Consider the following 15,652-nt stretch of genomic DNA (forward strand, 5'->3'; position numbering starts at 1 on the left):
TTTTTAGAAGACAGAACACGATATAAAAATGAATGCCTGCTCATATTCAAGAAAGAATGTAAAATAGTTTAAAAACGAATTTACGTCTGCCTCTATAATCTGTTTGTTTGCTGATTTGCTACTTTACGAAACATGCCATTTCGTATCATTGAGTAATTCGCCCTTTCAAGCATAAATGAAATTAAGTTTATGTTTGAGGCTATAAAGCAATGAATTTATATTTAGTTTGCAGAAAGGTATAGTAACGTTATGCTAAACAAATGTACCTTCATAAAATGTACTCAAGAGCTCTATTTAATGCAATACAAAAATACTTTATGCAAATATAACACAAGTATTAAGAAAATTACATCACAGTTCCAGATAGAAGAGCAATAACATTATTTCATCGATTCTATATTGTGTGGCTAAATCATTAAGTAAGCAATTTTGTACTGTGAAAAATATTAGTCAAACTATGCAAAGGTAATTTTCTTGGACGTTTGAACATGCAATTACTTAATACAAACAAACTGAAATGTAATTTACTTAATAGATAATAAAATTAGTTTCTTTATCTGTTAGTATGAAAGCATTTAAACAAAAAAAAAACTATATTAAAATTGAAATAGAATCAAATTCATTAATTTTTTTTCATTTTAGGTTTATGGAAAAGACAGCTGAATATTATACTGGAGAAGAAAAAGCAACACAATAGTACTTTGCTTTAAGTGTCATCATGTGATATCAAGCGATTCATAAAAATGCAAAGTTTCTTAGTATTATGCCATTTACTTGTATCATTGTATTTTACACAATTAAAATGCAAATTAAATCAGTATTTGTAGCATTTTATTATACATGTGATGCTAGAATCAGTACATTATATTTATATTTGCGAAAACTGTAAATGAAATTATAAAATAATATAGGTTTGATAAAGTGAAACAAAAATAGACTTTGCTTTAAATCATACATTACCTTATCAGGTTCAATGTTTCTTCTAACCTTCTTCGGAAACATACAATGACCTGACTAGGAACAGAGAGCTTACTAAAGCTATGTTCACTAATTGTAGTAAGTAGACAGGATACAGACGAAGGGTATACAAGACCCTTTATTTTTCTTTATATACAATGACTTCCGTACTTCGGAATACAATGACCCTCCACTCGGGGTCTAACGTAAAAGGTATAAAAATAAAACTAAACTCTAATTTAACTTTAGAATAAGATTGGCCTTATAATAACAGGAAGCGTATGTAGCACAGAGACTGTGAACACTACAATACGTTTAATTTATCAAGAGGATTAAAACCTCTGGCCTGGAAGGCAAATAGCAGCTGCGTAACTTCTAAGGTAAGCGGCCTGCTTCGTACTCACTGCTTCCTCTCTCCTGCTTGGCAAAAAGGCCACACTTAAATACTTGGCGATCGCCAGACAACTTTGCATAAAATCCTTCACGCTTATAATTCTGGCCGGAAGTAGAAAATAAGAAGTGATAGTAAAGATTTAAAATAAAATAAACGTTAGTAAAACTTAAGATCCTTACAACCTTCACAACATTAAATTACTCTCAAGATTCATTTGAGTAGTTTAATTAAAAGAATAACTCAAATTATAAAATTCTTTATTCTCAGTAAAAAGTAATAAACAAAATACTCATTACTTTAAATTACACGCAAAGTTTAAAACAATCTTCATTTGGAACTTAAAAACTATTTATCAAGAAGTAAATTTTAATTTCGAAATCACACTATGAATATTTCCTAATAAAATCATGGCTGCAACACATAGTGTAAATAATCTATTCACTTTGTTACACTAAAAGCGTAAAAGAATCTATGCTTGAGTGGTAATTTATACTCACTGACGTTAGGAGCTTTAGATAAACCTTCGGGGCACCTAAATAAATTTCTGTACCAGTAAAGCTTGTTGTAGACTTCTATTCAATGTTCTACAATACAGCCGGAGTAAATAGGAAGACACCGCGAGGACAGTTTATGCTAATGAACACATTCTCCCTTCTGCAGAGTTTAGAGAAGTGAATACGTTTGGAATCCTATTTCACTTAGGGGATCACTATTGCATTTTATTTGTATGGAGTAAATTAGTTGCATATATGCAGGCAAATTTCATTGAATGATGACTAAATTGTATTTTCGTGTGGCAGGTTAGTACGAGACACCAATTTAAAAAAAGAGTATTGAACCCGTGTTGGTCTTTTCTAGTCATTGACATATAAATTTAAATTTCACAAAGATAAAGGTCGTATGAAATATTAAAAGACCTTGCGCTGTACGTTTTTAAGTGCTGAAATGTATTTAGATTTGTTTTTAAAATGCAAATGACTAAATTATACATAACTGGTATGGAAGTAACAAATTTCGTTTTAAGTCCTCATAGAGCTAAATATCTTTGATAATGGTGTTATCAGAGTTGATATAAGTTATGTACAGTGCATTATTCCTGCGCAACTTCAAAGTTATGTACAGCGCATTGTTTCTGCGCAATTTCAGTTAGTTAAGATTCGAACTCCTAGCGTAGCATACATGTTTTGATCCCGTATGGTCGGGAATTTATCATTTTCGATTTAGATTTTTAGTTATGTTACAGTCCACGAAATAAAATTGGTTGTTGTTGTTGTTGTAAAGTTGTCTGTATTATACAGTCTAACCAGCGACCTCAAAACATTGGTCGCGATCGGCCGAAGCTAATTAGAATAAAAAAAATGGCTAATGAAAACATAACTACGTTGAGTAGAAAACGTGGCGGCATTAAAGCGGAAATAACCAAATTAAAGTCTTCTGTCAGTGCAAAAAGTGATGATTTTGGGTTCGAACAAATAGAAGTATTGCAAGAAAAAGTGCACAAGTTAAATAAACAAATTGATGAACTTCGCTTGGATTATTACAAAGTGTGCAAAAGATGCAGAAATATCAGACATCGAAGCTACTTTTGAAGAAATCGAGATGGATATTACCAATGTTGAGAATAAGCTTGAAATGTCTCTATACTTCCTTATGTAGTAAGAATGCAAATAATGAGTATGCAAATAATAGTATACCAGAAACAAGAAGTAATTCCTTGAATTATAAATTGCCTGAAATAACATTACCTAAATTTTCTGGTAATTTCAAAGACTGGAATTTATTTAAAAACCAATTTGTAGCTTTAATTTCATCTAATAGACAATTAACAGATTCTCAGAAATTATTTTATTTACAATCTTGTTTAATTGGTGATGCAAAGCAGATACAAACAATAGATGATACATTTTCTTCCTTATTTAAGGCACTTGAAGAAAGATATGATAATAAAAGACTGGTTGTAAATTCTAATATCAATGAATTACTTTCTATTGAAAAAATAATTCATGAATATCCTAAAGATTTACGCTCATTAATTGAGAAAGTTCAGAAGCATTTAAGATCATTAAAAGTTATGGAATTAAATATGGATAAATTAAGCGAAGCTTTGCTGATTAATATTATTCTCAATAAAATAGATAAAGAATCACGTAAGCAGTTTGAAATGTCATTAAATAGTAATGATTTATGTGAATGGGATTCTTTCATGGCATCTCTTCAAAAGCGATGACAGATGTTAGAAAATATTCAAAACAAAACTGTATTTGCAAAAGCAAAACAAAACATTCCTCCAAATAAAGTTCGATCGCTAGTGACAAAAACGAATAATAATAATAAATTTATGTGTCCCCGGTTTGCAAAGATAATTACGCAATTTTTAAATGTGAAACATTTCTAGCATTAAATCCAATGGAACGATACGAAATGATTAAAAAGCTTTCTGTGTGCATTAATTGTTTAGAGTCAAATCATAAAGTAGCTTCCTGTCAGTCTAGACACTTTTACTCGGTTTGCAAATCAAAACATAATTTACTTTTTCATCGGAATCACGGATCTATGTCGTCTTTAGCAAGTGGGGGAAAGCAAAGTGAAACTACGCCCTCCTCAGAGAACCGCAAAACTGAGGCTGTTTTGAATAGCAATGAATCAACAGAAAAAGGCTTTATCGGCGTGTCTTTTTTCGAAAAATAAAACGGTTCTCCTTTCAACTGCGATTGTTTGGGTTAGAAATATTTATGGCCAATTCGTTAAAGCAAGAGCAGTTCTTGATTCAGAATCACAGTCAAATTTTGCTACAAATGAATTCTGTGAGGGTGCAAATTTAAAAAAGGAAAGAATAAATATTCCCGTTTCTAGTTTAAATGGGCAAATTTCAAACATTAAATCTCGTACTTTTGCTTCTATTTTTAATGGAAATAATTCTCTGCTTCATTAAATTTTTTAGTTGTAAATAAAATCACAGATTTAGTACCTTCTACAAAATTAAATATAGAAAATATAGATATTCCTAATACATCAAGTTTGGCTGATCCAGAATTTGTAACTCCATCTAGCATAGATCTGCTTTTAGGAGCAGAAATATTTTATGACATTTTTATTAATGGACAATTTAAATCTTCTACGAAATCACTCGTTTTCAGAAATTCTGTGTTTGGTTATATAGCTACTGGTTCTTTGAAAATATCCCTTGAAAATTGTCGGAATTATTGTGGACTTCTCGGTAATGTTGATAATATTGATAGATTGGTAGAAAAATTTTGGTTAGTGGAAAATATTGGTGAAGAAAAGCCAATGCTTAGCCAAGAAGAAGAATTCTGTGAACAACATTTCAAAGACACTTACAGACGAAATGAAGATGGCAGGGCTGATCCAGAATTTGTAACTCCATCTAGCATAGATCTGCTTTTAGGAGCAGAAATATTTTATGACATTTTTATTAATGGACAATTCAAATCTTCTACGAAACCACTCGTTTTCATAAATTCTCTGTTTGGTTATATAGCTACTGGTTCTTTGAAAATATCCCTTGAAAATTGTCAGAATTATTGTGGACTTCTCGGTAATGTTGATAATATTGATAGATTGGTAGAAAAATTTTGGTTAGCGGAAAATATTGGTGAAGAAAAGCCAACGCTTAGCCAAGAAGAAGAATTCTGTGAAGAACATTTCAAAGACACTTACAAACGAGATGAAGATGGCAGATTTATCGTAAAAATGCCTATGAAAGACGAACAATTAGGAAATTCAAAGCATTTAGCCAACATAAGACTCAATCAATTAGTTAAACGTCTTAGCAAAAACGCTACATTGCAACATTTATATCACGATTTAATAACAGAATATGAAAATTTGGACCATATGGAAAAGGTCGATGATAATTCAAAACCGGAACTTGAATATTACCTTCCCTATCATGGAGTATATAGACCAGAGAAGTCAAGTGTAAAATTAAGAGTTGTGTTTAATGCTAGTGCCCCAAGCTCAAATGGCTTAAGTTTGAATGATTTTACTTTTAGCGGGAGCAGTCCAAGAAGATACTTTTGATATTCTTGTGAGATTTAGAAAATATCAAGTTGCAGTTATTGTGGATACACAAAAAATGTACCGGCAAATTTTAGTTGATGAATCCCAAACAGATTTACTTCGAATCTTATAGAAGAGAAACCTTACCGACTCACCTGTGACATATAGACTCAAAACGGTGACTTGTGGTACTAAAAGTGCTTCATTTTTAGCCATTAGATGCATAAAGCAAGTTGCATATGACGAAATGCATAAATATCCTGAAGCTGCCAAAGCTGTCTTGTCAGACTGTTATGTTGATGATGTCATCTCTGGTTCATCAAATTTAGACTCAGCAAGGGAATTGAAAAATCAACTTATACAGCTTTTCCATAGCTGTGGAATGGCTTTGCACAAATGGAACTCTAATTCTCCTGAACTGTTGGATAGCCCTTCTACAAGCTCTGAGCTTTCATTCTCCTCCAAAAGTGATAATGTGGTTAAAGCTTTAGGCATTACATGGAATTCTCAGAAATATGAATTCAGCTTTAAAGTCTCACTCAAGGAGAAATCATCATATACCAAAAGAGACATTTTATCGACAATTGCCAGACTTTATGATCCTTTAGGACTGATTGGTCCGATAATCACCAAAGCCAAGATATTTTTACAGAAATTATGGGTTCAAAAACTGAGTTGGGATGAATCACTTTTTGCAACTATTGCTCACGAATGGCAACAGATAATTTCAAATGTAAAGGCTGTTAAAAACATCAAAATTAATCGTTGCATCCTCTCCAATCATCCAAGCAAGATTTCACTCATTGGATATGCAGATGCTTTGGAAACCGTTTATGGTGCAGTTGTCTACTTGATTTGTGTCGATGAAGATCACGGCTCGTCGTCTCATCTACTAGAGGAAATCTCGTGTGGCTCCATTGAAAACTTTACCTATTCCAAGATTGGAACTTTGTGCATGTTTGTTATTGGCTCATCTGATTTCGAAAGTTAGCAACTCATTGAAGATGCATTTAGATGACATCATTCTGTGCACTGATTCAACGATAGCACTGTCATGGTTGAAGACTTCTCCTCATTTTTTGAAGACCTTTATTGCAAATAGAGTCTCCAAAATCCAAAGACTAGTAGAGCCTCGGCACTGGAAGCACGTATCATCAGCCAATAATCCGGCAGATCTGATTTCTCTTGGTGCTTATCCTCATGAACTTGGGACATCTTCCTTGTGGTGGAATGGTCCTGAACAGAGAGAACTTAGTGATGCTTCTTTATTTGAACTTGACAAGACTCTCATAGATTCTCCTGCTTATCAGGATGAACTTAAAAAACCTTTAGACATTAATTTGAACTGCAATTTAAACTTGCTTTGGAATACCTTTTTTGAATTAACAAATAATTATGTTAAACTAATTATAATTTTAAGTCTTACTTTCAGGTTTCTGTCCAATCTGAAAGGTCCAGGAAAGAAAACAGACCCCATTAGTAGTAGTGAATTTCAAGATGCGGAAATGCATTTGATAAAAATGGTTCAGGTAATAGATTTTGCAGAGGAGATCAAATCACTTCAAGATCAGAGAGTAATCAAAAGTCAGGTAAAAACTTTAAATCCATTTTTTGATGGAAAAGATATATTACGTGTGGGCGGTCGCTTAACTCATGTCACAATTAATTATGACTTAAAATTTTCATGATGTCCTCAAGCATTGTTACACTTTGTTAGGGAAAGGTTTTGGCCTATTGGTGGCAAGGACTTCCAAGTTTGGCGACTTTTGGCGATTTCTAGCCAAATTTGGCAACAAAAAGTAGCCTTCAAAACATTTGCCAGTTTGATGATATATCGCCAGTTTAGTGAGATAGCCCATTTACTCAATGTTAATTGCCCTGTATTCTTATGTTTCCGGTAAGCTTCGCTTTTCTAGATTTTCATGTTACATTACGCAGAAGAAAATACAACAATTTCACATAAAACTCAACTAAAATTATCTATCTCTGTACAAATTTCGCAATAATAAATATGTTAATTCAATGCTCTCAAACTGCATGAGGGCCAAATGGAAAATCCGAAAACAGTTAACGAGCCAGATAAAAAAAAATTGTTAACAATTAAAAAAAAATCTGATAGGTTTCAGATTTTAAATTACGTCCAAAGCTAGAAAAACAGTTCACGAATGCTTAATTTGTTTTCGTCATAAACCTATCATTTCAGATCAATTAATGGCCGATTTACCTCCTGAACGTGTAAACCTAACCTTTCATAACACAGGGATAGATTTTGCAGGCCCATTTCTAATCAAATATAGAAATCAAAGGAAAGGTAGTTTACATAAAGTTTATATAGCAATCTTTGTTTGCTTAGTTACAAAAGCGATTCATCTAGAAATAGTATTTGACTTAACATCTGAAGCCTTTATTGCATGTTTAAAACATTTTTTCTCGCATAGAGGTAAAAGCTCATGTTTGTTTAGTAACAATGCAAATAATTTTGTAGGAGCTGACAAAGAGTTAAAGAAACTTGCTTCTTTAGTTACTGTCCCTGATGAAGTTCTGGGTAACTATATGGCATCTGAAAATATCTCTTGGAAATTTATTCCTCCTCATGCCCCCAATTTTGGTGGAATTTGGGAGGCCGGAATCAAATCTTTCAAATTTCATCTTAAAAGAACTATTTCCGATGCAAAACTAACCTATAAAGAATTTTTAACCGTAATTGATCAAATTGAAGGAATACTAAATTCGAGACCTCTTTCTCCTTTATCGTCTGAAGCTTCAGATTACGAACCCTTGACGCCAGGTCACGTTTTAATAGGTAGACCCATCAACTCAATTGTAGAACCTCAAATTTTAGACTTGTCAGAAAGCAGATTGTCAGGATTGCAAAAATTAACTAAAATGATACAGATTATATGGAAACGATGGATAACTGACTATCTTAATCACTTGCAACAACGAAAGAAATGGTATTTTTCAAAGGACAACATAAAGAAAAATACAATGGTTATTATTAAAAATGATCAGTTACCTCCATTTAAATGGTTACTAGAAAGAACTGATCAGACAATTCCTGGTAAAGATGGTAAGATACGAGTAGTAGTCATTAACACAAAGTTTGGTCCTATTAAAAGGCCAGTATCAAAAATTTGTTTATTGCCTATTGAGGATAACTTCACGGATAAGTTTCATTGTTAATAAAATATACATTGTTCTTTATTATACTTATATTTTGGTAATTTTAATGAAAAACTGTGAATTTTTTTACTGTTTGAAATGTTGATATACTATTGAAAAAATTTGCAAATGTTCAAATTTTATCGAATTTTCTGAATTGTTTATTTCAATCTGTAAATGATTTACTAACTTTAAGTCTTTTGTTAATGCTTAAAAAATGAATAGCTGAATTGTTAGCATTTGATATTGGATTGTATGCTTAGATTTAGTTTGCATATCATAGATATTGCAACGTGGGGTGGTATGTTGCCTCCTACGCGGCAATAAAAGTTATGTACAGCGCATTATTCCTGCGCAACTTCAAAGTTATGTACAGCGCATTGTTTCTGCGCAATTTCAGTTAGTTAAGATTCGAACTCCTAGCGTAGCATACGTGTTTTCATCCCGTATGGTCGGGAATTTATCATTTTCGATTTAGAGTTTTAGTTATGTTACAGTCCACGAAATAAAATTGGTTGTTGTTGTTGTTGTAAAGTTGTCTGTAGTATACAGTCTAACCAGCGACATCAACACAAATGATATGAAATAAACTTTCAGCAGAATTACACTGTGTTCGACTTTTGAAACGTTATGACTAATTGTAAAGAATTAGAATAAGGGCAAGTATGTGAAAGCAATTTCGGATGTGGTAACAGGATTTTTTCTTATTTTTTACAAAAAATATTTTTATACAAAAAATAAGATAAAAATTTACGGATGGGCGTTATACGCCGAATATAAAATTGATCGATTTAAAAATAATGAAAAGATGAGTATATAAAAATTAGATTTCTATATGTACTATATGCTGTTTTTTAAAAAGAAATGGCCTTATGAACTTAAAAATTTTCATTACGGAATAATATAAAAAATTCGTGATGTTCGTCGTCCGTTATACATTCAGACACATCATCGATTGCTGTTTCATCTTCCTCGCCACTGTTACAATGATTCATAAACAAATAATTATCTTCTGTTTCATCTATATTGTTAGATATACTACATTTTTAAATTACTTTTGAATCATGTTGGGTTTAATTTATTCCATGCTTTTATTACCCACTCATACACTATTACTCATGATGCATTTGCCTTCTTTTGAAAATATTTTTTACTTTCTAACACTGACGTATTTCACTGTCGTTTTAAATTTTCTTTGAATGTTTTATTGATACACACATCTAAAGGCCTAGAAAATCAGCCATGTCTGTATTACACTATTTAAACAATTTCTTCATATTATCCGTTAGATCTGATTTCAAATTGTCCCAAATTAAAAGATTTTCTGGATTAAAGGCAACAAGATGCTTTTGAGAAACATTTTCTACCCACAAATTCACACCGTCTATCCTTTCTCAAGAATTGAAATGAAAACGCCGTTTGGGAAATTACACTTTGCATTGTCTCTCTTTAAAAAAAACAAAACATTATTAATTTTATACCGTCAACTAAACAGCAAAGCTCTACGGTGAGGTGAAAGTTTTCCTGACTTATTGTTCTGTGTAAACAGTTTTCGTGCCTTTCATATCGGACATACACACACTGTTCTCCTTATCGCTTTTCAACTCAAATGTTCACTTCAAAATCACGGCTTCAACTGACAACAGAAAACGAAAACATCTGACTCCTAATTCCGCGAATTCATTCGGGTCGGAAGTACTTTCGTATCCCAAATTACTTTTTCCTTTTCTCGAAACCCTATAATAACATTCTTTTGCACAACTGCATTAAATTCAACCCACCATCTTTGCAGAATTATTTATTCTCTCAAAAATTTTCTCTTGTCAATTCAGTATAGCATTGTTCGAAAGCCTCAACAAAATCTTCGAATGAATGTTTTCAAAAAATAAAAGCATCGCAAGTGTATCTTTCATGTTTCTTCATATAAAAGGGTGCATGTTATGCGTCGAATATGGCTAAAAATTAAAATATATAATTTGAAATTATAGGTTTGCGTTATGCGCCGGAATATACAGTACATAAACTCTCCAGGTGACTCAAGCTCTTCTTGAGAATGCAATTGAAAATGGGGGAACACTGTATAGATCCTCTGTGTTAATAACTCAATAATATAGGAAGATATCTCGGACGCTGTCTGTGTAACTTTAAATGTTGAGATGAATGACATGGATTTAGTATTCGTTATTTATATAACTATTATATATATAGATCTATAGAGACGTAAGTACATGAATGTATGCACGGGAGTTGAACCACTTAGTGTACATTTTGATTGAAAATCGAGAACTCTACGTGCATCTTTAATGTTAATAACGTATCTGCATATCGCGCACCTCTCTATACGCGTAACATAGATGCTGAAATAGCTGACATTGATTTAGCATTTGGGGTTTTATTAGAGACAGAACTATTGCCAGAAAGTACAGTGATTGATATCATAACAACTGTCTGTCGACCTAGCAAATACTCGCGAATTTACATCGCTATCCGTATGAAACCGGAGTACTCCATATGCCACAATTACGGTTAACTTTCGTAAATAAGAGATGTTTATCCATATTTTTGAACTTTTGTTTATGTAACAACAGCACCTTCTATCACTGAAAGATAAAATATTTAAATATATATCGATTAAGAAAAACGTCTTCTTTAGTGTCGCGACTTCCAGGAAATGGGAGTGTCCGACTCCGAATGGGAGTGTTTAGTGTCCGACATCCAGGATATATAAAATTTTGGTTCACTATGTGTATATAAAATAATTTAAATGCACTTCTGAAATATTTAAGTCTCTCAATTTGTCATACTTCTATTTGAAATATTGAAACATGCCGAATTTAATAATTGTTTAATCAGTCCAAGTCTTGAGAAAAAGAAGAAAATATTGAATTTAATTGTTTTCATTCCCACTTTACTTAACTTTAAAAAAATAACTATTATCATCATCATACTTTTATTTTAACTATTGGAAAGAATTATGTATGTAAGACATAGATAGATGCCGTAAAATACGATTATCTTTATATTAAAAGATAAGATGCTTTAGCAGATCATACATTAAAAATGAATAAATAGATTCTGCACTTTGCAGTAATTATTACTTCTGCGAACATCATGAAGAGTATTTTGCGGTCTGTTTTCAATATTCGTTTAACTATATTTTTTGAAAACTTGAGCATTTTTTAAGAAATTTTAATTTCGTCTATAACAACAGAATATCTATAAAGCTTTGCAAAAGGCGGCATATTCAAACATAAATGCTCATACATTATTAATGGAATAATAACTGGCTTAAATATTCGCAATTTCATTGCCAATTTTCTATAATGATCTGTAAATAAAGCGTCAAGTAACGTGTTTGATTATCTTTAAGTTAAAATAAGATTCCATGGAAATTTGCAGCTGTTGTTACAGATGAATATAAATATTTTCTTTATAGTTCACTTTGCATCATCCTGAAGTTCTTATTTGTAGACTTAAAGTTATATTCGAAAAGGAAGTTAGAATGAATTATCTAATGTTCACTGTATATATTCAAAATAAAATCTCTAATATTTTCTTATCGGTAAAGAAATTTTATTTCTCATTTTTTACGTCTAGTGTCTAAAATTCAAAGTGGAATAAAATTATGTTATAATAATAATTTTAATTAAATTACTTAATTACATAGCTTAAAAGTTTTACTTCATAAAATGCTCACGAAAATGTACAGTTAAAATACGTGTAAGGACTTTCGAAAACATGTACGCAACATTGAACAAAGGTTTTGGTAGTAAATTAAATTAATATTTAAATTGAACAAAATTTATTTCCTTTAAAAATGAGAAGAGTCTACGTATAGATGTGAAAAATAAAAGGAATGCGTTAATGAACGTTTCTTGATCTTCCTTACATTGTTTTAAATCAAAGAAATGAGTAAGACAAATCTGGAAATTGAGTTAATATACCGTGTTTACTCGCGTAATCGCCCTCGGACATAATAGTCGCATGCTCATTTTGAAGCAGAAGAAAATTCTCAAAGTACTTTTCCTGCATAAAAGTCGCACTCGCGTATTTGTCCTTCACCTACAAAATAGAGAATTATCAGCTGTATTCTTCCCCAAACTAGTACTCATAATGGATTCATCTGTTCTGTCACTCCCATTGACATTCTCAATGGTCATTCCATACAGAGATAAGGAATTACCTGCTTTCCTTGGGAGGTGGGAAAGCTCCCTGGGGCGGGATTTTTTATTCCCCCCTCAAAAAGCTTTTAAACCTTTTAACTCGTTCTTCGTTAAAACAGTTTACACGTGCTCTAAATTTACTGGACTGTACGTATCTAAAGTACAGAAAAAGAATCTTTGCCGATATTTTGTTCTGCGATGAATTTCGTGGTATGTTTTGGGTGTCTTTTTTCTTTTGCTTGAATATGGGAAAGTTTAGAAAAATAATAGTTATACGGCAGGATTTAAAGTGAAGATTATTGGATATACTGAAGAGAATGGAAACAGAGCTGCTGAAAGAGAATAGGATGTAAGCGAAAAATTAATAAGAGACAGGAGAAAATCCGAACAGTCACTACAGGAAACAAATGTAAACATGCGAATAGTCAGAGGATCAAAGCATGGAATTTTTTCAATGATGGAAAAGGAACTTCTTTCTTATGTTGGCGCATTACAAAATGATGTATGCGCGGTTTCGTTTGAAATGCTGCAAAGAAAAGCAACGGAAATTGCCATAAGCAAAATGTTCCAAAAGAAAAGTTATTTTAGTTGCATTTAATTGCATTCGGTAGTATTTTGATTTACTTCGTGACGGGGACTGATATTATCATGTGACTTATTTTTGCACCAGAAAGACATTTTTTAACAAAAAGTAAATAAAAGAATTAAGTAAGAGCCTTTATATTTTGTTATATATTTTCAGAAGCATTCCGATTTATTCACTTGCTAAATTAGTAATTGTTACTATTTAAATGTAAAAGTCAGATTAATCTATGAGCCAAGGGAATACTTCGCTTATCACAAAACTAAGGAAATTAAGAAAGCATGGAATTATGGCGTATGTTAAAGTCTCCTGATTGTCAATAATTCGTTCGGTTCATAAAGAAGGTAGACAAGAATAATATCTGTATAAAATAGTAGAGACATAAGGTATTTTTGGAAGCAGGCAAGCTGAAAAATTAGCAACGCCTTCGCCGGGAATCGAACCGCGGACCTCTCAATTACCCCCTGAGCGTGCAGACCACTACTACACCACGAAGGCTCGCTAAGAAGGCAGGAGAAATACCTTATATACTCCCCCTTTTAAAGGGCGACTGAGGTTTTTAGGGGACCGAATTGCCAAATCCTGGGTGCAGAGAATCCTCATTCAACACCCATTTAGTTCGGGCGCCACTGTAGAGACATTAGGTAATTTTTTAGAAGCATAAAAGATGAAAAATTACCAATCGTCTTCGCCGGGAATCGAACCACGGACCTCTGGAATACCGTCCCAGTGTGCAAAACCATTACACCAGGAAGGCACGCTAGAAAGGCGGGAGAAATACCTTACATACTCCCCCTTTTAAAGGGCGACTGGTGATTTTAGGAGACCCAATCGACAAATCTTGGGTGAGGAGAATCATCATCCAACACCCTTTTAGTTCGGGCGCCACTGTGGAGGCATTAGGTATTTTTGGAAGCAGGCAAGCTGAAAACTTAGCAGGTGAAAGCTGAAACCTGAGCTTTCACCTGATTTCACCTGATTATCTGTTTTAATTTTTTGGAAAAAATTAAAGAAGAAATTTCCGTAATTATGAGAAATTTTGTTCCTTACATACATTATACAAATATTGTATTTCCTCGTGAACAAATGAAAAGTTGTCATAGATAAACTGCTTGTAAATATTACAACGTTATTTCCTTAAAAAAACAACATTTCAATAAGAATACATAGTAATATTGACACTGCATTATTTGACGGATACTGAGGCGATATCTAACAGTAACTGAATACCAAATTAATTGCAATGAAAAGCCCAAGCGTCACCTCACATGAATGAGTATTGACCGCAGTTCCCAAAAGGAACATGGAAGGAAAGAAGGAGAAGAGGGCTAACAAAAGACCCGGATTTGGAAATATCGAACCCATCAGCAGTTGGTAAAGCTACAATGAGCTTAAATAAGATAAATAAGGTGAAGTCACATGTTCGGAAATTTTCTTAAGTGTGGGAATACCCATCACGTCCGGATAGCTTCATTAAAAATTTTCACAAAATAGATTTCAAATAATAAATGCAAGGTAAAACATAATTTATTAAAAGCTAATTCAGAAATGCAAATACAAATTCAATACACTGAATAAAAATAAAAATACTTAAGCAAATATAAATTACCGAAATTCTAACCTTCAGAAGGAAAACTTATGCATAGCAGAGGAGGAGGAAATTATGCAAATAATTTTAAAATTTTCAGAACCTAGTGTGAAGAAAAATATGAGAGGAAATACAGAAAATATATTCTTATTCATAGTATTTGACAATGATTGGCTTGTTCGTGATTTCATGATAAAAACAACATAATTTGAACGTTTATTTACAGCAGTTATGAAAACATATATAGGATAATGACTGAAATTATTATCCTATATATGAAAGCTACCGGAAAATAAAACTTTTCAGGGGATTCAAGCATATAAAACTTATGTTCCTGACGACCTTACAGTAAAAGAACAACAAAAGTCATATTTAAATGTTCATGCTTAGTTTTTTTCAAAACTTGAGTTTATCCATGCTGGTTTTCGTAAATATTAATATCTTAAAATATTATCAACATAAATTAATAAAATTATCAGCAATTGTACAGTTTGATCTTGAAAATGAAACAAATTGAATCGTAGTAGATCATTTGACCATGACCCCAAAGCACAATAGGGATATCTGTATACAGAGATGACGCTTTCTCAAAGAACGTTTTAAGGGAAAAACGGATTCGTATTCACGTTACAGGCGAAGAAATCTACGAAAGGACCACACAAAGAGACCATAGCCCCATTGAATAGAATCTGTGCTGAAATATCAATGTTCAACTCTTTTATCCAGTTGGCCGTTAGTTAAAAGAGCAAGACCTTAAAATATAATTACACATAACTTCTAATGTA

The 15,652-nt window shown here is 32.4% G+C and overlaps 2 protein-coding genes across 6 annotated transcripts in view; one reads left to right on the forward strand and one right to left on the reverse strand.

Moving 5' to 3' along the window:
• LOC146997207 (uncharacterized) overlaps nt 1-818 on the forward strand; it is a 78,870-nt gene extending 78,052 nt beyond the window's left edge. For all 4 annotated transcript variants that reach the window (XR_015041010.1, XM_085816351.1, XM_085816350.1 and 1 more), the window contains one exon: nt 643-818. The gene's annotated coding sequence lies outside the window, so the exon portion shown is untranslated. The remainder of the gene's footprint in view (nt 1-642) is intronic.
• The window catches only part of IA-2 (tyrosine phosphatase IA-2), a 991,654-nt gene that overhangs the window by 775,403 nt on the left and 200,599 nt on the right, over nt 1-15,652 (reverse strand). The window lies entirely within an intron of this gene.

This window comes from Stegodyphus dumicola, chromosome 5 (assembly GCF_044657685.1).
Source record: "Stegodyphus dumicola isolate Sdum_Otavi_A_Nest chromosome 5, ASM4465768v1".
In the NCBI taxonomy this organism is placed as follows: Eukaryota; Metazoa; Arthropoda; class Arachnida; order Araneae; family Eresidae; genus Stegodyphus; species Stegodyphus dumicola.